Here is a 21,621-nt window from a genome sequence, read left to right as displayed (position 1 = left end):
CCAGGCCGAGGAGATCCTCCGGCAGCCTCGAGGCCCTGCAGCCCCGCCCGGCCATCTGGAGGGCGGGCAAGGGGAAAACCAACACACAGAGGGGTGTCCTCAGCTCCCTCGAGCTGCCCAGACCCGAGTGGCTTCCTCCTGCCCCAGCGACAATGGGAGAGAGGGGGAAAAAAGGGTTAAGAAACTTGGCAGAAGGGCTGAATGGCGTGGAGAGGCGAGGGGGAGGGACTGGGCCGCTGCGAACTCGGCGGTGGAGGGAGGAGCGCGGCTGGCTGCGGGCGGGCGGCGAGCGAGGCGCTCAAAGTCAGCCTCGCAGACATTGCAGCAGAGCCCCGAACTCGGGAGGCGGCGGAGGCAGAGGAGGTGGAGAGGCGGCTGCTGAGGCGGAGGGACTAGCGGCCCCGAGCCCGCCTGTGGCCTCGCGTTCGCCGCTGTGCCCAGTCGGAGGGAAGAGCTCGCTGGGGCACCGGGGGAGGACGGGGCTGCGGGTGCCTTCTTGGAGCGATCCTGACGGAGCTCAAGGCTCGGAGGCGAGGCGGCCTTGGGTGAGTGCGGCCGCTGGCGCGGGGCTCGGGGGAGCGGCCGGTAGCGCCTTTGGAAACAGCCCGGGAGCACGACCCGCAGCGGCGCCGGTGTCCGCCGGCAGGGCCGAGGGGGCGTCGGGGCAGCATGGATAGGGAGGCCGGGGCAGGAGCGAATGCAGGCGGCGGGGTGGAATCGTTTCTAGGGAAATGCCGCCTGTCCTACTGGCTCCGAATCTCCCCGGCAACTCTCGGGCCCCGGCAGCGGGGTTGGCAAGTTAAGGAGTTGGCCATGGGCTTTCCAGCTGATCCCTGCCAATCCCGGGTCAGGGGCGGCCGCTGTGTGCCCGGGGAGCCAGGTAAGCGGGCCCGGGTCTCGAGCCACTCGGCTGCCCCCTCAGTCGCATGTGCGGGCGCTTCTCTCCGCTGCACTCGGTCCTCCTGCCCCGGGCGTTCAGGGCGGCGCCGTGCGAAGTTCCCCGCCTCTCGCTGGGGTGCCTCCCTGCTGGGTGCTCGAGGGATTCCCGGCCAGGGAAAGTGAGTGGGAAAAGGGACAGCACTCCCGGACCCCACGGAAGCCCCGGGCCCACCCCGTCGGTACTCGTCCTTTCCTTCCTGAGTGTGAGGCTCCTTGGACCCGAGGCCGAAACCATCACTTTACCCCGGAGTCAGAAACCGAGCTCAGGTTTCAGGGTGAGTCCCGGGAGGCTTCGGGAGGTTTCTTTTTTCTCCTAGTAGATCTGTGTTCTCCTTACTACTAGTGAATGTTGTTTTTATGAAGGATATCCCTGGAAATGTTCTACAAATCCTCCCATCCTTCCCAAAGTAGTTCCCAAATTTTAACCTGGAGTTGGTGTTCAGCCTTAAGGAACAAAGGAATCAACTGTGTCTTACAGGCGAGCAGTCTCTGTGACACATGTTGATCTCTGAAGCATTACAGGAGTTTCTACCTTCTATCTCGTTAGTAACTTAACTGAGTCCAGACGATGGTACAGGTACAGAATAAGTACTTTTGAGTTTTTAAAGTACTTTTATAATGGGACATTCTATTTTGGAAAAGAAAACGTCGAGACGTTCCCAGATACAAAGACTTTTCACTATTGGTCGAACTGAGTTGGAGTGTATCTCCAGTAATGTAAATGATTAAATGTGAGATTGTTTGGGGAAAAATTGTCTTTAGAGGAAAACAGAATGTCCATAGATGTCCAAAGTAAAAATGGCTATTGGGCTGTCTATGTTGTATGCTCTTTACATTGTGGGGGGAGCAGTTTGTGAAGCAAAGGGCAGTTTGGTAGTTTGTTCTTTAAAGTTACGAATTGCATTGAACCTGCTTATTATGAATCATATTTAGCAAGGTGGGTGGGATCTTTCTGATGTGATTATTCAATGTTTAATCACCAGTTTCCTACCTTTGTTGAAGAGACACTGAAATAAGTGGACTTTTTAAACAAAGGTGCTTCAGCTGCCTGGCACTTAATGTGCTTTGCTGCTTGCAGTATGTTGAAATGTTTTTCAGCTTCGAAGTAACTTGCACTGGTTTTGTCCAGCCATTTGGTAACGTGGATTGGGTTTAACTGATTCAGGGGCTAGTGCTTCATGACCAGTAGTAACTTTTCTCTGCCGGGAAGTAGTTCTTGGAGACAAAGAAGGGTCAGTCAGTGGAAGGGCTACTATCCTGCACGCTGCAGGGTATTTACTTTGCTTTATTCTGGTCTGTTTCATACATTCTCATGGAGAAAGACCTCTTTACCATACTGAGATCTGAAAGTGCCCTAAGTGTGTGAGCAGGAAAATATATGAATATATATATTAAATTTTACTCCAATGAATTCTGTATAGTGCCTTTGAAATAGTTGAAAACCAGATTTAACACCTATGGGAGGACTTGATTTAGACCCACTTCTTGCATGTGTCTCTAAACTATTCAGAACTTGGATTTTGCTCATTGAAACACTCTAAAATATTTTAAGTTCACAATAAAAAAAATGTCTGTAAAAGAGGGCTCTTGTATGACTCTTGCAGTTTTAAGAGCAAAACATCATGATAAAAAATAACCTATACTACCACCTAGAGTCTGTTCGTTAATTTATTGCTCCTGAAGTTTGCTTAAATTAACATGTCTTGTGGTTCTAATAGACCTAAATGATTAAGAATTACTAGTTTACAAAAGGCCATCCAAGAGAACAATTATTTATGTAATAAATAGGAAGTGCCAATTTAAATTAATTATTTATGCTACCTTTAGAATGGAAAGTTATGACATACCAAGTTGAGTGGGCTGTTCTCCAAAAGATATTAATTCAGAGGAATTTAAAACAGGAATGAATTTTCTGTTTGTGTTCCTAGGTAGCCCTGATTGCTTAAAGACATTCTGCACTGTTACCAGAGATTGGAGGAATCTTTAAGAACCCAAATTCCATTAGGACTTCTTGAGGTCCAGGTGAAACAAAAGCAGTTATAAAGTAAAAATATAAAGGAAGGGGGTGTTAAAACTCCAAAAATTCTGGAAATTCAAAGGTAAAAGGGAATGTAGACTATAGCAGAGTTGTGGTTCCCAGATTGGAATGTAAAATCAACGTGAGGTAAAGTGGTAATCTGTCTTGTTGTAGTTTACACATAATAAAGCAATCTGGTAAATGGGAGACCATAGGAAGGCAGCCTTGTTGCCACAGGGCTTATCATATTGTCCATAAAGGAAGTAATGTTCCTTCTTTAAAATGCATAACCGGAAAAAAGATGGCCTCTAAGATCTTTAATTAAACACTGGTTGAACAGAGAGAACTAGCACACTGTATTAATTCCGTCAGACTTCACTATTTTAGAACATTGAGGACAACTAAAAATGAATTAACTCATCCGAAGGCAGAGTTTTATGGAAGGTGACAGATGAAGCAAAATATGTCAATCTAATAGAACAAATAGGGAGGTAAGGAGATGTCATCCTTGGCTCTCTGTGAAGATTAGAGGGAAGAAGGTTGTTATTAATTGTACAGATTCCATTGCAAACTAGTATTAGAAGATGCTGGCATAAAAGTAATTTTAAACCAGAATGGCTTGGGATCTATGACGTTAGAGGAATTAGGTTTTTAATTTTAAAACTTTAAGATTGTAAGAAACTTGAAAGCAGTAATATTTTTCTTTATCAGGTTAAGAGATAATTATGCCCAAACTAAGTTCAAAAATAGCTCATTTTTATCAAGAAACGTTGTTTAAATTTTGATAGGTTCAGTTTTGCTTTTCAGGCTTTAGGATTAGTTTTTAAAGTGTAGGTTAGTAGAGAAGGAGCTTCTCTCTTACTGCTCTCTCACTTGCTTGTCCCCTTTTCTAAAACAGTTCCTACATCTTTGGATGTTTTCTTCCATAAAAATCACTTTCTTCATTTGTCATGTCCATTCTTATCTGTGGAGGGGTGCGGGTTCTTTACTGTTGTGCTTTTTCGGTATGCCACTTCACATGGCTGATATAATACACAGTCAGCATGGGTTTGGTTTTGTTTTAATAGTGATGTACTGGTACATGGATGAGGACTGAGGGGAAAGGTCTTGCTCTTCTGAAAAAGTTGTTTGTACCCATGTCTTCCAACTGGAGAAATGTTTTTATGAAAAGCAACTTTTGATTGCTATTGAAAAGTTGAACATGTTCAAAAGAATGAGCGTGCCAAGGGTGGGGTGCCTTGAGGATAATGAGTTTGAATCTGTGACTCTATTTGTTCAAGCTGCATTTCCTTAAGTTCAAGTTTTTTGACGGGGATGTGAGAGGTGGGGGCATGAGGAAACTCATTCTATAGTATTTAGATAACACAGCAATCAGAGAAATACAACATCAGGATAGTCACTAAAACTTGAGAAGGTAAAAATTGGGAGTGTCAGATGATGAAGCAGGCCAGTGGAATGGAGCTGAGGATTATGTCCAGAGGTTGCAATGAACAAAAAGTAAATGGAGGAGAGAGATTGTGTTTCTGTATCCTGTTTGCCTCTGATGCTGAAGCGGGGAGATGAATTGCTGATGGTAATGGATTCCCTTTTATGAGGGCAGCGATATTACATAAATAGTGGTTGTTTGAGGGGGAGAAATGACAGATTTCCCATATATGTATTTTATACTTTGTTTTTGAGCTTCTGTTAAGTATCTGTAAGTTAAAGGATAAAAATTGGTTGCCAGAATAGAGCCAGGAGTTATAGTTTGGAAGAAAATGATTTCATATTAGATTATTTTTTTTAAAAGAACTCTTTTAAGATATGGTGTTTTCCAGGGATTTTATTGAACATGGAAAACAGTGCTCAGGTTTGGGTGGTTAGCTAGAGAACTCTTTCATAGGATATCTGATAAAAATAACTTGATGTAAATAATTACAGGAAGGGTCATTTTAATTTTTCAGAATGAGTATGTATATTGAGGTAGGTAGAAACTTACACTAATATTTCTCACTTATAGTACATACTCTATATTATGTAAATTCAAATGGATTCCTATACTATTTTGCAAATATGACAAATAAAGCACTACCAAACTTGTGGTATTATAGGAACGTAATTTTTTAACATCATAAAACCTTGAGAAGAACCAGAATGAGGAAGATATAAATGTGATAATTTTACCATTGTATTAGGATTTTGTTAAACTTAATACCTGGAACCATGGTAGGGATAAAATTTAGCCTAGAACTCAGGGAGTAATGTAATGAGAAGCAGATCTGAAGAATTTTGAAGACTGGCAACTAAAAAATATAGAAAAAAAGATACTCTTAGAGTTATGAAAAAAGATTCTACTATATTTACTTGGTTGTATTAAGATTGTTTTTTCAAGGCTATGACATATTTTAGGATAGATTGTTCTTCAAAATGATGCTACAGATAATCACCTATTAAATTATGATTTTTCTGATTTGTTTTTGGTCAAAATAAATTCAAGAAGAATGCCAGAGTATGTTGAAGCTTCTGCTAGGAAAATGCTTGTGATATCCATCCATTTATCGTCCATCCATTCAGTCACCTTCCTTCCCTTCCCACCTTCCTCACTCCACTCCACCTTTCCCTCCTTCCTTCCCCCCTTACTTCCTTCATTTTTTCCTGCCTTCCTTGTCTGAGATAGAATCGCTTCTCTGACGGAGTTAATAGTTATGTTTGGAAGTCAAAGCTAGTGTGGTTCAGTCTTCCCAGAATGTTTTTTAACTTGGTATACCTCAGGGAATAAGGCTCTAAATGAAAACCCATCTGCCTCTTTAGCTTAGTGTCATTTAGCAAAAATATCTTTACCGATAGAAGGAAGAGACCCTGATTTGCCTCAAATTCCAGGTCACTGTGTGACTAAGCCCAGTGTCTCAAGAAATCTTAGACTAGAAGCCTGCTGGGAATTTGAGTCATCTACTTAAGATATCACTGAGACAGGACAACTCTCATTGACCTGATGTTGGTGTTTATTCAGAGCTTAGATGGAAAGGAGTCTTTTACCCTTGGACTTTAACTGAGAAAGTCGTTTTTTAGTCCCCTGTTAAATGATAATCAGGACAACTCCTTGTTTTCAAATGTATGATTACCTAGTGTGTTGAGAACAAACAGTTCAGGAAATAAGGAATTAGGAGCTTTTGTTGTTAGTAGTATGCTTTGATTATTTTGCTTTTACCTTCTTTTTTTTAAAAGATTTTATTTATTTAATTTTAGAGATGGAGGAAAAGAGGGAGAGAAACATCAATGTGTGAGAGATACATCAGTCAGTCACTTCTCAGATGTGCCCCAACAGGGGATTGAATTAGCAACCCAGGCATGGGCCCTGGCACAGAATTGAACCCGAGACTTTTCGGTTTGCAGGAGGATGCCCAATCAACTGAGCCATGCCAGTCAGATCTTTACTTTTATTTTTATCAGCTATGTGAGGGTACCAGGGCCAAGTCAGGTTATCATGTTTAGATAGATAAAGGCCTAAGCCACACTGGGGGTTAGCTAATTTTTTGGTTGTTGTGTGTTTTTAATTGTTGAATTTGCTTATACTATGCTATTGAATTAAAAAATGATAATTTAGCATTGCAGCAGTACGATAGGAAGAAAATTATGTTATATTCAGTCTTAAAGTAGGGATAGTATTATAATTGTTTTGGTGATTTAATGACAGTATAGGTAACAGAGCCTGACAAGCAACAGGACACAATGAAGGTCTGAGTATTAGAAGTTCAGAGTAAAGAACAGACTTCTTTCTTAAGGAGTGTCTTTAGAAATTGAGAGATGTGAAATGTTTAAGGGATTACAACTGGTTTTTCAAAAGCATGGTCTTCAAGGTATTTTTTGGACTCCTGAATTTATGAATTTATAATATTCTACAATAGGGTGGTAGATTTATACAGTGAAAGAAACATATTAAAGAAAGGAAGGAGAACAGAAGAAAGTGGAGAACGTTAAGATAAAGTATTTGAAAACATGTGAAACACTCCCAAATTGGGTGTAGAAATATCCTCAAAATAAATTAATCACAGTTACATTTTTTCCCCTAAAGGGAATATTTGTATAGTAGATCATGTAGGCTCAAGTTTGATTTTTGAAAAACATTTTAAAGATTTTATTTATGTATCTTAGAGGGGAAGAGAAGGAGAGAGGGAGAGAAATAATCAATGTATGGTTGCCTCTCGTGCGTTCCCTGCCAGGAACTGGGAACCAGCCTGCAACCCAGGCATGTGCCCTGACTGGGAATCGAACCGTGATCGTATGGTTTGCGGACCTGTCTTCAATCCACTGAGCTACACCAGCCAGGGCTGATTTTTGAAAAACATTTTAAAAGAGTATAATTTTTGTTTTGTTACTCCACATGTACTCTTCTAGTGTAGGTTCTGCTACTGAAACATATGATACAGATAGAAGGTACGTTGATTCATACCTCTGGGCAACATCTGTAGAACAGGCAGTTAGATTTGACTTCTAAATTCTGATTCTATACCATCAGTGTATGCTCTTGTTGACAATCCACAGTAAAGATTTTGAGCCTGTCCTTTTAAAAAGAGAGTAGAGATGATCGGGTAAAAACTGGAAATATAAAACAGTTGACATGCTTGCCTTTTGCCTTGTCTTTTTTATTGGGAAGAAGAACAGGGAAAGGAAGAGGGTTTCTTTGGTGGCAGTTTTGTGCTAGCCACTTTGCAGTTCCCCAGTGACATGTAGGTGTCGTTTTCTCCATTTTATAGATAAAGAAACCTAGTCTTTGAGATGCCTGAGTAACTTGTCTGAGGTCACAGAGCTAATTTCATTGATAACAATTAGCTTTTTCATAAGAATACGCCATGTTTGGAAGGGAAAATCTGTCTCTTTTGATTTTTAGAAAGTCATCAAAAAACACTGTTCCCAGTCTGATAGCCATAGAACTAAGGCAGCATGTATAGTCTGCCCAGCCTGGATTGTCGGACCAGTCTCACTGGGAAGGGACATCACTTCCAGTATATGATTCTGCAGCAGTTTATTGTTAGTTCTCAGAGAGCTGATGCCCTGCTCCCGGTGCTTACTGGGGAAGAGTAGTCACCGTGAGCACCTATGCAGTTTCTTTTCCCTCCCAGATGTTAAGCCCTATAAAGTGTGCCACAGAATTATTGTGGTGTTCTGTGAGGCAGAGAAAGCAACTATGTTTCTTGATATAATTCATTAAAGTAGCTTGTCACGGTCTTAATCCAGGTATTCCCAAGGCTAATTATGTTTGTCCACTTCAAGGAGAGGTTGTAGCAAATTCAGAGCCATGACTCCTCCTGGTTGAAAAGTTAAACCTCTTGACTATTGCAGTTCTTAGCATGATTTTTTTATTGCCCTATCTTTGTCCACAGTAATTTTATTTTAAAGACTGCTGTACTATTAAAGTAAGCTCTGCAATACTAGGAAGAAAATTGATGATGCATTTGTGAATTTATTGGAGGAAAGCAGAAATAAAGACATGAAGAGTATTTGGCTTCATTCTGGAAGTAGATCATGGTGAGGACAGAAGTTTTTGAGATGCAGAGGTGTGTAGCGTAAAATATTTTTAAAGTGTACATCAGGCATGCTGTTTTATTGTTGAGGTCATGAGAAATGGAGTTATTAACCTCTCCACTTCTTTTTACTTGCCTCATTTAAAATTTATGGTATTTCGAACCCAAAAGAATCAAGCCGAGTGGTTTCTTCAACACTAAAAGGCATAGTCAAATTGCAACTGGTATTGGAGACGCAAGTATAAGTAATAAGGCTCTTACACATAATATTTTCTAATGAGCTTTGGATTTTTGAATTGCCAAGTAAATGCTGGACAAACAAGTGTTTGTGTAAAAGCTGCATAGGAATATTTTATTATAATTTATTAAATTAATACATTGTATCTGGCCAAATAAGAGAGAAACTGTTTAAGTGAACAGTCTTGGGTTGGAGGGGGATATACATATATATTTGAGGGGGATATATATATATTTTCTGGAGTTCAGAAATATATTCATCGTATTTCCCTAACCCATTCATGCCTTTAAAAAAATTAATTGCAATAGGCAGTCTGTTTGAGGCCAAGGATTAAAGATGGAAGTTTTTTACTCACCATCTGGTTCTTTCCCAATATCCAGATGTTTGGCATCACTGAAACAAAAGTTAAGCAATGAACGCATTGTTGACTTTGTTACTGAAACACTGCTCTCACCTATCCTTGCAGTCCCTGAGTGAGCTGATCAGTGTCATGTTTTCTTCTGTTTTTCTTTTAACTTTGATTATGTTTTTTTATTTATATTTATGTATTTATTTTTGCTGAGCTTTCACAGATTGAAGCAGTTCATAGAATCCTCCGGTTTTTAGGTTGGAAGGTAATTTGATACGGATGCTCTGGCTTTAAACGTGCCGTCTTAGCGGTACCTTGTTCTCCTTCCCCATTTTCAAACTAGCCAGTTTATAGCGGCATCTTGTGTAACGGAAAAGCACAGAGCATAGATAGTTGGTGTTGACTGTACATCAGATAGTGATAAATGCTATCATTTAGTGCTTACATACGTTTCTTTCCCTTGGTCTTTTTTTCTTTATTTTGGTTTTCTCTTTTCCCTGTTTTTCCTTCTCAATTTCTCACTTGCCTCTTCCCCACCTTTCTTTTTTTTTTTAATTTGTCAAGGGTATCCTTGTAGTACAATGAGGTACATGATTACTTATCTTCCAACATTTTTGCTATTGTTGGTAATTTAAAATTTCTAAAACATTTATTGTGTACATTTTACACAGGAACAAATTGAGTCCCTAAGAATTTATTTTTAAAATATTTTATTTATTTATTTTTAGAGAGAGGGGAAGGCAAGGAGAATGAGGGGGAGAGAGGCATCAATGTGTGGTTGCCTCTTGCACACCCCCTGTCTGGGGCCTGGCCCCCAACCCAGGCATATGTCCTGACTGGGAATCCAACTGCTGACCCTTTGGTTCGCAGTCTGGCACTCAACCCACTAAGCCACACCAGCCAGTGCTTGAGCCCCTAAGAATTGAAACTTTTATCACTAGCGGTTAAAAACTTTTATCACTAGCGGTTTCTTATCCTGGGTAAACCTAGGATAAGAAACCAAGTCTAGATTTATTTCACACTTTTATGTTCATTTATTTTTTGCTAAATTAGTCTCATAAAAAGGGTCTTATATACCAGGTGATGAGGAGTGGTTAATAACTTTGATAATGGATCCAGCGTAAAGTCTAGGTAAGGACTTTATGTACCGTCCTCATGTAAACCCCAAGGAAGGATCTGTTATAACCAGAACTGGATCTTCTTGAGAAGGAGAGTAAGAAAAGGTCAATGATATCACCCTTGTTTTTGTAACCTGTTTATTTCCCACGCTACTAAAATAGGGTCTTCAGAGCAGTTTTATGATTCATTTGATATTCTGCTGCATGGAATGTACTTTAGAATGTACATGGAATGTACATTAGAATTAAAAAAATTTGCAGTGTGTATCTGTTCATCAGCTTTGTTTGCACATGTTACATACATTTATTGTTCTATTTAAAAAATCAGTGAGGGAATTTCTTTTTCTTTAGTCAACTAGTGTGATCACAACACACATAGCCGGTTCTACTTATTCCTGAAAAGTAATGTCCTAAAACCATTAGTGGAGGGAGGTGGTTGGGTTTTTTGGTTTATTGGGGAAAATAATGCAAAGATTATGGGCCCCATTCCTGTATTGTCCTATAAAAAGAGAAGATGGGAGGGCACTGTGCTGATGATGTGGGCTGCAGACTGATCACATTCCTGACCTCCGTGAAGCAAATGAGAAAGGAATATTGTCACTCATTGGACGGTGGGGAGGAGAGTATAGTGCTCACCACAGCCTCCAAGTCTCCAACAAGATCAGATCTGTCTGTCATGGTTCTCCATACCCCTCATTGCAATAATCACACTGGTTTAGTCGAATGTCTGTCCTCCTCAGTAGGGGGCCTGCTTCATGAATAGCAGCATATTCACCAGTGTCCTGTCAGTGCTGGAGTTGCCTGGCACAGAGAGGGCTGTTATAAACATCTGTCGAACTACACTGCACGGGTAACAACTGTTGGTGAAATCCTGCTTTGAGGAGGGGAGTCAGGAACGGAGCCTTTATATATTTATGTGTAATAGCTTCTGATTATTATGTATAACTTGTGCATACTAGCTGCTGGTCTACATTTTTTTCGTCTATTAAAATTAGGACTTCTAAAAGGAATAATATTTCTTAAAAATTTTCATCTGTTTTTTCAGGCATATTAATTTGAAGATAAAACTGAAATTAACTGTTGGTGACACTGTAATTATTTGACACTTGAAATTTGTTTTGTAATGCTAAGTTTCTTTAGAAAAACTCAGTTTATGATATATTAGAAAACATGTTCAGCAGAATCTTTCGTGGCAACATTTAAATTTTTTTAAGGCAATGAAACAAAGTGTGCTTAGGGCCTTGTAAGCAGGTCCCTCAGTCACTTCCCGTAGTCACAGAATCCACCAGCTCGACACCTGTAATGGCATTTTATGTGACTGAATGGGAGGAAGCAGGCCTCTCAAATAGCATGTCTCAAATTAATTTGGGCATTCAGTAATCTTAAAAGTCAGAGGATACCAAGAATGACTTGATTTAAACCAGTAAGTTGTAGGACTTTAGTAATACATGAAGCCCTTTTATTTTTTTATAAATGAGGAATTGTTCTTTACCAGAGGTGAGTTTTCTGACTGTAGAACACTGTCATGTTCAGGTACATTAATAATGGTAAAGCAGAAAATTATTTTAAAATGGAGCTCAGGAATTTCTAGACTAGCAATTAATTTTCAAATGCTAAAAAATGTGTAGAATATCCAGGATATATATTTACAGCATTGAGATTTAACAAATTCTCTTAAAATAACTTTAACCCAGTTTCTTGCTTTGCAAAGGCAATGTTTTTTACTATATTTAACTTTATGCGTGTGTGGAAGTGGATGTCTTTTGTAAATAGAAAAGTTATCACTTCTCGTGGCTCATATTTTTCTGCCTGTTTACATGCTTATAAATCATAGAAGACATGCAGACTAATGGACTGTTGTCCAAATTCAAGGTAAAAAATTGAGCATTTACTATTTATGTGGTATATTCTACTTTGTGCTCTCATCAGTGCTTGTCCTGAGATTCTGAACAGCCTTTCCCTTTCACGTCTTTGCCAGTTAGTGTGTTACAGATGCATCAGTCTGTACATTGGTATGAAGTTGTCACTGCTGGATTCCTCAACAGACACCCAAACGTCATTTCTATTTTCATGAACTCTCTTTTGTAACTAAGGCGTGATGTCTCATTTAAATTAACATTATTGGCCAATGCAGTAAGAAAAGGCGAATGAGAATGTAAATCATCAGTTTGCTGCTATAAGTGTTTGTTTTAGTTTTGACTGCTCATCCATCCGTTTTATACATCTTTGTGTATGTCCTCTAAGAGATGCTTTCCTTTGAAGGCATTGTTCTAATAGCATGAATGCATTCACTTTGAGTTTTAAACTCTTGTACTGTATTCTCTTTTACCCCTTAAAAAGTAGTAAATTCTGTCATTGGAATTATTCATCATTTTAACACAACTCTGAATAATCCTTTTTTGAAAACTAGTATCTGTTCCATTTACTAATGCCATTAACCTGTGAGGTTCCAGGTTGCTAAAGGCAAAAATGACAATATTTGTTAATATGGAAAATAGGCAAAAATGGGCCTTTGGGAAGTTAACAAAAGAAGATAAAATTCAAATCTAACTTTAAATCTTTCAAAAATCTAAAATTGATACACATTTTCTTAGGAGTTATAAATAGGAATCAAATTTTTGTCGTTGACCTTTAAATTGTTTTTATATGTCACAGTGAGAGTAGTAAAGTTTTTTCCAGTTATATAAAGTAAATGGAAGAAGAAATGCTAGCACATATTACTGTACATTAAGACAAAAATACCCCTGTGATGGTAGCTTATTGTTATAGTTTAGACTATATTTGATTTTATTTAACGGTGAATTTTAAAGTTTTGTTTTTGTTTTTAGAATTCTGGTAAATATGAACAGCAGTTCATATATATATATAGATATGTGTGTGTGTGTGTATATATATATATATATAGAGAGAGAGAGAGAGAGAGAGAGAGATTTTAAAGATATCCATCTGTAATTTTGTCCTTGGGGATAAGTAGCAAGTTGTAATTGCTTTATGAATCTTAAGTCGTATGCCTTATTGAATACTTATATGAAGTATCAGGAAAGAAAAAATTATATTCATGCCTACTGTCTGAGTGTTGCAGAATTTCGCAGTTCTCAATGACCATTGCTACTTTTAAAAAGAAAGGAGTGAGGGGTTACAAAGTTTTTTGGTGTGGGGAGGAAAGGAAAAAATTATTTCTAGTCTATCGATGTGCCCATTTATTTACTTTAGGTCTATTTGTGTAGTGTAGTCTAGAGGATGTCAGAATGTAATAATTTGTGGTGAAAATAATAGTAGTTTAACTGTTAATCAGAGATACCATGGAGAATAAAAGATTAGAGCTGGAGTAGATTCCAGTCTCCTTTGATGCCATGAAATGGACAAGTCATTTAATGTTTCGGGCTTCAGTTTGTGTAATAAGGGGGTTGGGTTAGAATCATAATTTGTTCTTCTCCACTCTAGACTCTTAAGATCAGTATCACTCCAGAAGGGAGGTTTTTACTGTCACATGCATTGAGTAACAGGGTGCATAGAACTGTGGGCTGGGAGGATGTCCCTTCCAATTTTTTGAGCTTGGCTTTAATATTTTACAGCAAACTTTTTAGTTTAGCATAATTGAACCTGTGCTAGATAGGGTTAATAGGCTAGAACAAAAGGTCAAAGCACAAGGCTTTAGGCTTAATTAGGGGAGAACAGGAATGGCAGGAGTGTGTGACAGTTAAATGGGTTTCCCACAGACTAATGTCGGTTACAGTGCAACCATGCCTCAACTTAAGTGGGTTATTTTGTGCAAAGGGCAGCAGTGATTAGCAGTTTGACATGCCAGACACTTCTGGCCAATCCCATCTGTTTTAGAGGTTAAAAAAGCACACCTTTATGAGCTGATGGATTGATTTGTGTGCCCGTCTGGTAAAGATTAGAAGTCCAAGGCCAATGCAGTAAATGTCAGTTATGGAATATTGTACTTTCTTCCTTGGCTCATTGTTTTAACTGCCAACTGTTTTATAATGGGGGATAATTGCTATTTATGGAGTTGAATGCAAGATGGGTGGGGGAACAGGTGAGAAAGGAAGAAAAATATTTTCTAAATGGAATTGTGAATTAACATGTTCTGTTTCAAGTGGAAATATGGCCTACTCTAGGTAGACTTGATTTTATGGAGTGTCTTTGGCTTGTTCCTTATAGTCGGTGTCACATTGTTCTTTTCTGAGTGTTACCTAAGCAACCATGTCAGTCCAGGATTTAACTTGGCATATTTGATTGGTAGGTATTTAGGTACCTCATATTCAGACCATTGGATAGTTTAGTTTTATCATGTATATTTTGTTCATTGACCTCCTGGGGAAGAGAGGAAAGAGGAAAAAAAGGAAGGACACACACAGACACCTGAAATTGATAGATTGTGTTAAAATGAAGTGTGTCTAAACCCAGACTCGGAATTATCTCTTTATTTAACTTTGAGAGCTGCAAGAGTGATGCCGTTAATATAGTTTATTTTTAGTTCAAGGTTGTAGCCCATTTAGAGATACACTAGCTTGTGATGGCTTTAATACGTCCAAGGAAAGGAAATCTTAATTTCATGTAGACGAATAAGAACTTTAAACATTGTAATCGTAGTCAATGAGCTTTAGAAAAATAAAGATTTCAGTCTTTTGGGTGGACAGAGAGAAGTGTTTGAGAGAAATAACAAGTTACCATCTTTATCATCAAATTACTATCAGCCTGAGATTTGAGTTCAAATAAAAATATAACCAGCGACACTGAACACAATGTTAAAAGATTTTGATTGGCCCCAATGTTTTTATCCTTCAATAAAGAATGTAAACCATGAGTTGCCTGTTGCATAGTTTCGCTGATTGCAATTGACCCTTAAAGCCAGGGAATAGGGGTTAGGGGTGTTGTGTCCCCCGCCCCCGTTCCCACCCCCACTCCTGCACAGTTGAAAATCCCTGTAAAACTTCTGACGGCCCAAAAGCTTAAGCTGTCTCTCCTTATCCTCAGGGAACTGGTGTCAGGACCCTGTGGACACCAAAATCCACAGATGTTGAAGTCCCTTACGTATTGTAGAAGGGCATACAGTTGGCTCTCCATATCCACAGATTCCCAGCTGTGGATCAAAAATGGTACAGGTTTTTATTGAAAAAAATCTGTGTATAAGTGGCCTGCATAGTTCAAACCCATGTTGTTCAGAGGTCAACTGTGTATGTGTATGTTGTGTTAGGCCCTGATTTACTTCTTAAAGGAAAATAAAATATCTAACAAAGATAGGGTCACTGAAAGTTACATGTGGTTTGTAACAGTAACTAGTACTTCTAAAAATATATGTATGCATTTATTTTACTATTAAGCTGGTCCAAAGGAAATTCATTCATAAAGAAATATAGATTTTTGTTTTTCATCTAGAAAAGACCAAGTTACATCATGGTATTGGAATTTATTGAGGAATATAGTACTTAAATAGGTAGTCATCTCTCTTTGTGAAGTAGCAACAGTTGAAGTGATTTGGATCTACTACAGGTTTACATGTAAAAAAGTCTTGCCCTTCTATGAAGGAAGAGAAGGTACAGAAGCGTAAATTTTTAATATTGTTGCTTTTCTTTCATTAAATCATTTTTAAAGAGAGGGGAATGGAGGAGTTAAGAAAGGGAGAGAAACACAAATGTGAGTGAGAAATGTCCACCCGTTGCCTCTCCTATGTGTGTCTGTGCCTGGACCTGACATCGAATCTGCAACCCAGGCGTGTGCCCTCACCGAGAATCGAACTAGGGACCTTTCGCTTTGCAGAATGATGCCCAGGCAACTGAGCCACACTGGTCAGAGCTCATTAAATCATTTTTAAATTGCAAAGACTGTTTCAGTTGTATAAAAGCATTTCGGTAGTAAACTAAATGTGGGGGATTTATCTAATTTAATGGGTGTGTACTTCTTAAATGAATTTCCTAGTGATGTAAAAATAAGCTTAAAAATATTTGACAATCTACATCTGTACAAATATAACAAAACATTTTTAATGTACCCTAGATTTTATTCTGTATAGTTTTCTTCTCTCTTCTCCAGTAAACTCAAGTGCCAGTAATACTTAGTTTGTTAGAATTTTACTAAACTGAGGGAATGTTTTGTAGAGTTAACTTGTTTTTATGTTTTCCTATCTTCTGAGATTTTTGAAGAATATGTATTGTCCCAAGTAATCTGTGGTAGTTAATTTCTGTCAGTCTGTTGTGTTTCCTTACTCTTACCAATGTGGCATTATTGGCTTTGAGACACTTTAAGTCTTCTGCTCCTCTAAGCAAATTTATTGGACATAGTGCTTTTTAGATTAAAAAACAGTGAAAGCAGAAACTGTTAATATGCAGGTGTTCCTCACTTTATGATGGGGTTACATCCTAATAAACCCATTGTAAGTTGAAAATGTCATAAAGTAAAGATACATTTAATATACCCAATGTATGATCATGATAGTTTAGTCTAGCCTATCTTGAAAATGTTCAGTGCACTGAAAGTAGCCTACAGTTGGGCAATTATGTTAGTTTTATATCAAAAGTAATCACCTTCCTCATCTTAGCACCAGAAGCAGAAGACACAAACGGGCATTTTGTAGACCTGGTGGGATGTTGAAACACAAAATACAATATCCAAAAGATGCTGGCAACACAGAACATTGTAGAGTATCAGTTGTGTACCTTTGCAATCACTAGCTGACTGGGAGCTATAGCCCACTGGCACTGCCCAGTGGAGAGAGAGAGAGAGAGAGAGATTATACAGTGTATTGCTAGCCCAAGAAAAATACCAAAATTCAGAATTTGATGTATGGTTTCTGCCGAATGCATGTCACTTTTGCACCGTTGTAAAGTTGAAAAAATAAGTTNCGTGGCGGGATGTTGAAACACAAAATACAATATCCAAAAGATGCTGGCAACACAGAACATTGTAGAGTATCAGTTGTGTACCTTTGCAATTGCTAGCTGACTGGGAGCTATAGCCCACTCGCACTGCCCAGTGGAGAGAGAGAGAGAGAGAGAGAGAGAGAGAGATTATACAGTGTATTGCTAGCCCAAGAAAGATACCAAAATTCAGAATTTGATGTATGGTTTCTGCCGAATGCATGTCACTTTTGCACCGTTGTAAAATTGAAAAAATAAGTTGAACCGTCAGAAGTCAGGGATTATCTGTATTTAGGATGCTGTGTTAGCGGTTCTTGTCCTAAAATTTTTTATAGCTTTGTGAATTTTAATTGTTAACAATCTTTATGAGACACCGGAAAAAATAATGGCTCTATTTCACATTTTTATTTTAAATGTTATTAGGACATAGAATTATCATTTGCCTTTATTCAGGCAGATTGGTTTTAATAAGGAAGCCATGATATATGATAAATTTATTCAGATATATATTTTATTATACTTTCTGGAAATTTATGTTTATAAAGTTAATGTGTAGCCCTGGCTGGTGACTCAGTGGATTGAGCCCTGGCCTGTGAAGCAAGAGGTGTCCAGTTTGATTCCCAGTCAGGGCCCGTGCCTGGGTTGTGTATGAGAGGCAATCAGTCATTTCTCTCACACATCAGTGTTTCTCTCCCACTCTTTTTCACTCCCTTCCCCTCTCTCCAAAAACAAATAAATAAAGATTTTAAAATCTTAAAAACTTAATGTGTGTATATGTGATACATTTCAAAAAGGGATGTCCGTACCTGTTGATCGCATGAAGCATTTTGTATCTGCTCAGCAGGGAGGGAGATGGTGCTACCACCTTCCTGAGTAGATCATTCCTCCTTGGCAGATTGCGTTCATTTTACTTTTTTGTGTTCTGTCACCTTGAGTCAGTGACTTCAGCCCAGAGTAGTTTCAAAGTCATGCAAATGAGTGCAATTAAAGTATTGCTTATCATTTTGCATAGTTCAGATGGAATCTTATTGGATAGAGAGGTTTGCTTGCTTTACTTGGAAGGTCAGAATGAGATTAGATTTTATTATATAAAATGGTTTGGTAATGTTTTTATTTAGCTGCTGAAAGAGTAGTGACTTACTAGGAAATTATAGTTCTTTCATATTTTTTAATCAGTAGGAGGACTCTTCAGGGTGTTTGTTTTTTCTAATAGTTATCTATTTTAAGGTAATGCCTTTTGTCTTATAAAATTTGGGGAACATTCTGTGTTTATATAATATCAGTACCACAGTGTTTATATAATGTCAAGACAGATAGTATGTAGTGTATTTTGGTAAATAATGTCATAATGAAGACTTTTATCAGATGTGGTCAACAGCTTTGCCCAAGGAAAGCATATATAATTAAGAATATTTTTCATCTTACACTACATCTTTGTTGTTGTTTTCTAAATTAGTTAAGATTTTGTTGTAAATCATGCCATTGAATTTTTTTTAAGATAAGATGCGCTTGAAGTAACACTTATTTCTCTTAATTTTCAGGGAGTATTTGGATTGTGAGTTATTTCAGAACTTCATTTCAGGAAACACATCTAGAAGGTATTGTATTTTGTCTCATTCTTCATTTTTAAAAAATGTAGTTAAACTTTTTCAATTATAGGAAAGAAAGAATATTATGTCATATTTTGTTTTTTATTTTTCAAGTTTTAGATATCCATAAATTAGATGTTTGACATTTGTAACAGAGGGGAGGGATACATTTCAATGTTGGTAAATTCTGAACTTAGTGTAAGTGAAAGAAATCTGGTGTAGATGAAACCAATTTTGCCTGTTTTAAGCATTGGTGCATCTGAAGTATTTATACTTTATCTTTTTAGTGTAGTACTATGATAAAGAATGTTTTGATTCAGAAATTAGATATAAAAGGTTCCTATTTATCTAAGACAGTGTGAAATACACATTAAATAAATCAGGGCATTTTAAAGTCCTCCTGCCTGTGACAACTCAGCCTTCTAGTTTAGGCATCAGCTGCCTTCTTTAGTTCTATCAGTCTTTCATCAGGATCCATGGACATATGCAGCCAGGTCACTGACTTGGCCTCTGAATGTCTACCTAGTAAATTTTCTGTCTGGATTGTCACATGTGGTTACATTGATGTAACATAACAATTCATCTGCTTGTTGGCCCAGAGACTCATGACATGTGATGCATTACTGGGAAGGAAGGAGATAGATAGTAAGATATCGGTTGAGAAACTTAGCTGCTTTGTATTTTGTCTTTGTAGCCCCTCGACCACATGTGAATATACCAGCTAATCTGGCTAAAGTCAGTAGTAAGCATTGTCCCCTTAAGCCATATCCAAGGTTTCCTTCTTGGTGTCCACCTTTATAGGTCCCCTAAGTCTTGTGTTTTCCTTTTAAAAAAACTTGCTAGCCATCTTGTTTGGAATAGAAACAGATGAAGGGCACATAAATACATTTAATAAAATTATATATTTAAAGTTAGAGTAAATAGGTCAACTTCTTTCAGTACCCATTTATTTTATTAACTGGATATTCATGACTTATATTCACGTGAAATAACACAAAATTGGTTTTACATATTTTCTTAATCACTTGTTAAGGAGTGTGCATTTCTAGAATTGGATGAATATGGTTTTTTATGTTTCCATAGCATATTATATCAAACTTTTAAAGTAGCAACTCCGTGTTCAAGATTATTCACTAAGGGAAGGCAGCATTTCCTCCCTCCTGTCAGTTTTGAGGGGAAGGGTAAAAGCAAATAAGAAATTTAAATAAACACAGTAGGATTATAAAAATACTTGTAAGTGAACCCCCAAATATTAAATTTTTACTATATATACTTTATCAGTGAAAGAAATGATATGGTCAGAAATTCTGGAATATGTAGAATTTAAAGTTATCTTTTTGAATTGAAAATAAGAATTAACTATTACGATTAAATATTTGAAGACATAAACATTGAAATTATGTATGTCTATTAGTCATAAAGAGGATTATTATACTTTTAAAGTCATTTTGAATTACTCACTTCTGAAAGTTAGGTAATCTCAAAATTGAGAGTAGGTTCAAATAACCTGTTACTGTTAAGAAGTTACGTAGAAATTAAGTTTAGATACAGGATAAAAAAGACCAATTCTCTCATAATTCAGTATAAGACTTGTTTGGGCTTCAGACATTCTTTTGAAAATAACCCATGTGTTTGGCCCTTTTTTAAAAAAACTTATTTTTAAAAAGCATTTTATTCAAGTATAACTTCACATGGTCAAAATGACGACACTCGGACTTGCTGGCTAATTCAGTGGTTTTTGTACATAAGCATTCCCTGCGTAGTTAATGCCCTGTCCCAGAGGGCTGTCGGTCCCAGTCAGTACTGCCTCCACCCAACAGAATCCAGTCTGTTATTTTTTAGCATAGATTAGTTTTGCCTGTTTTTGAAACTGTAGAGTGGATTCGTGCAGTATGAACTCTTTTGTATCTGAATTTGTTATCAGTATTGTGACTATGAGTTTGTGGAGCATACGTGCCCTGCCTGTACAGTCGTCTCTGTTCCATTGCATGATTTTATCATCGTTTATTCCTTCTGTAGATGGACATTGAGCACCTCTCCGATCCAGGGCTACAAATAAGGCTTCTCTGAACCTCTTTGTATCTTTGACAGAAATAAGCATTGGTTTCTGCTAAATATATGCAATGGAATGGAACTGCTGAATCGTGGAGCATGGATATGCCTAACTTTACTATAATAGAGACTTGAAATATGTTTAAGGATATTTAGGAAATGTCAGTCGGCGTATCTTTTAGGAATAACAGATCTTATTGTGAGGTGGACTTATTTTTCTCCAACTTTATGTAAATTCTAAAGTTGTTTTTTAAGAGTTACACATGTTCCCGATCCATTAAAAATACGTTGCCTACTTTCTGATTCCATTATGATGTATTTGATTTACAAAGTTTAGATCGATCCTAACCCAAGTGAGGGAGAGTAGGGCACAGAGTCCTCCTAATACATATGTATAACTGTGGAAATATTGGAAATAGATTTTGAAACAAATTAGGCATTCTGTATAATAAAGATTCTTGTTGTTGAGATTTTGAATGCCTCTTTGAATATTGAAATTAATAGATACTCTTTTTTTTAAATTTTTATTCATTTATCTTTAGAGGGGAAGGGGAGGAGAGAGGAAGAGAAATATCAATGTATGGTTGCTTCTCGTGAGTCCCCTGCTGGGAACTGGCCTGCAACCCAGGCATGTGCCCTGACTGGGAATTGAACTGTGATCCCTTAGTTCACAGGCCCGCACTCAGTCCACTGAGCTATACCAGCCAGGGCTAATAGATCCTCTTTTGTTACAAAAAACTTACTTTAGCATTTCTGTTGAATGTTTCTTGCTACCTTTCTCTGTGTTTGCGGTAACTGATTTAAAGTGAAATTATTCATTCCAGAACATAAGTACTTGAGAAATTTTATGTTAACATTTTTCTCAGTCTTTACTATAAAACAGCAGTGCACTTCAGTAGAAGTATAATGTGAGCTATGTATGTAATTTCAAGTTTTCTAGTAAGCACATTAAAAA

The 21,621-nt window shown here is 37.9% G+C and overlaps 1 long non-coding RNA gene across 1 annotated transcript in view; it reads left to right on the top strand.

Annotated features, from left to right (window-relative positions):
• The first annotated feature begins 258 nt into the window (after window positions 1–258).
• The window catches only part of LOC118982916 (uncharacterized), a 77,460-nt gene continuing 56,097 nt past the window's right edge, over window positions 259–21,621 (top strand). Inside the window, exons 1-2 of the long non-coding RNA XR_005065613.1 lie at window positions 259–545; window positions 18,567–18,623. This is a non-coding gene — a long non-coding RNA (uncharacterized LOC118982916). The remainder of the gene's footprint in view (window positions 546–18,566; window positions 18,624–21,621) is intronic.

Source organism: Sturnira hondurensis, unplaced genomic scaffold (genome assembly GCF_014824575.4).
Source record: "Sturnira hondurensis isolate 20B ecotype Veracruz unplaced genomic scaffold, ASM1482457v3 Scaffold0002557, whole genome shotgun sequence".
Classification (NCBI taxonomy): Eukaryota; Metazoa; Chordata; class Mammalia; order Chiroptera; family Phyllostomidae; genus Sturnira; species Sturnira hondurensis.
This window is presented reverse-complemented; position numbering and strand designations above follow the sequence as displayed.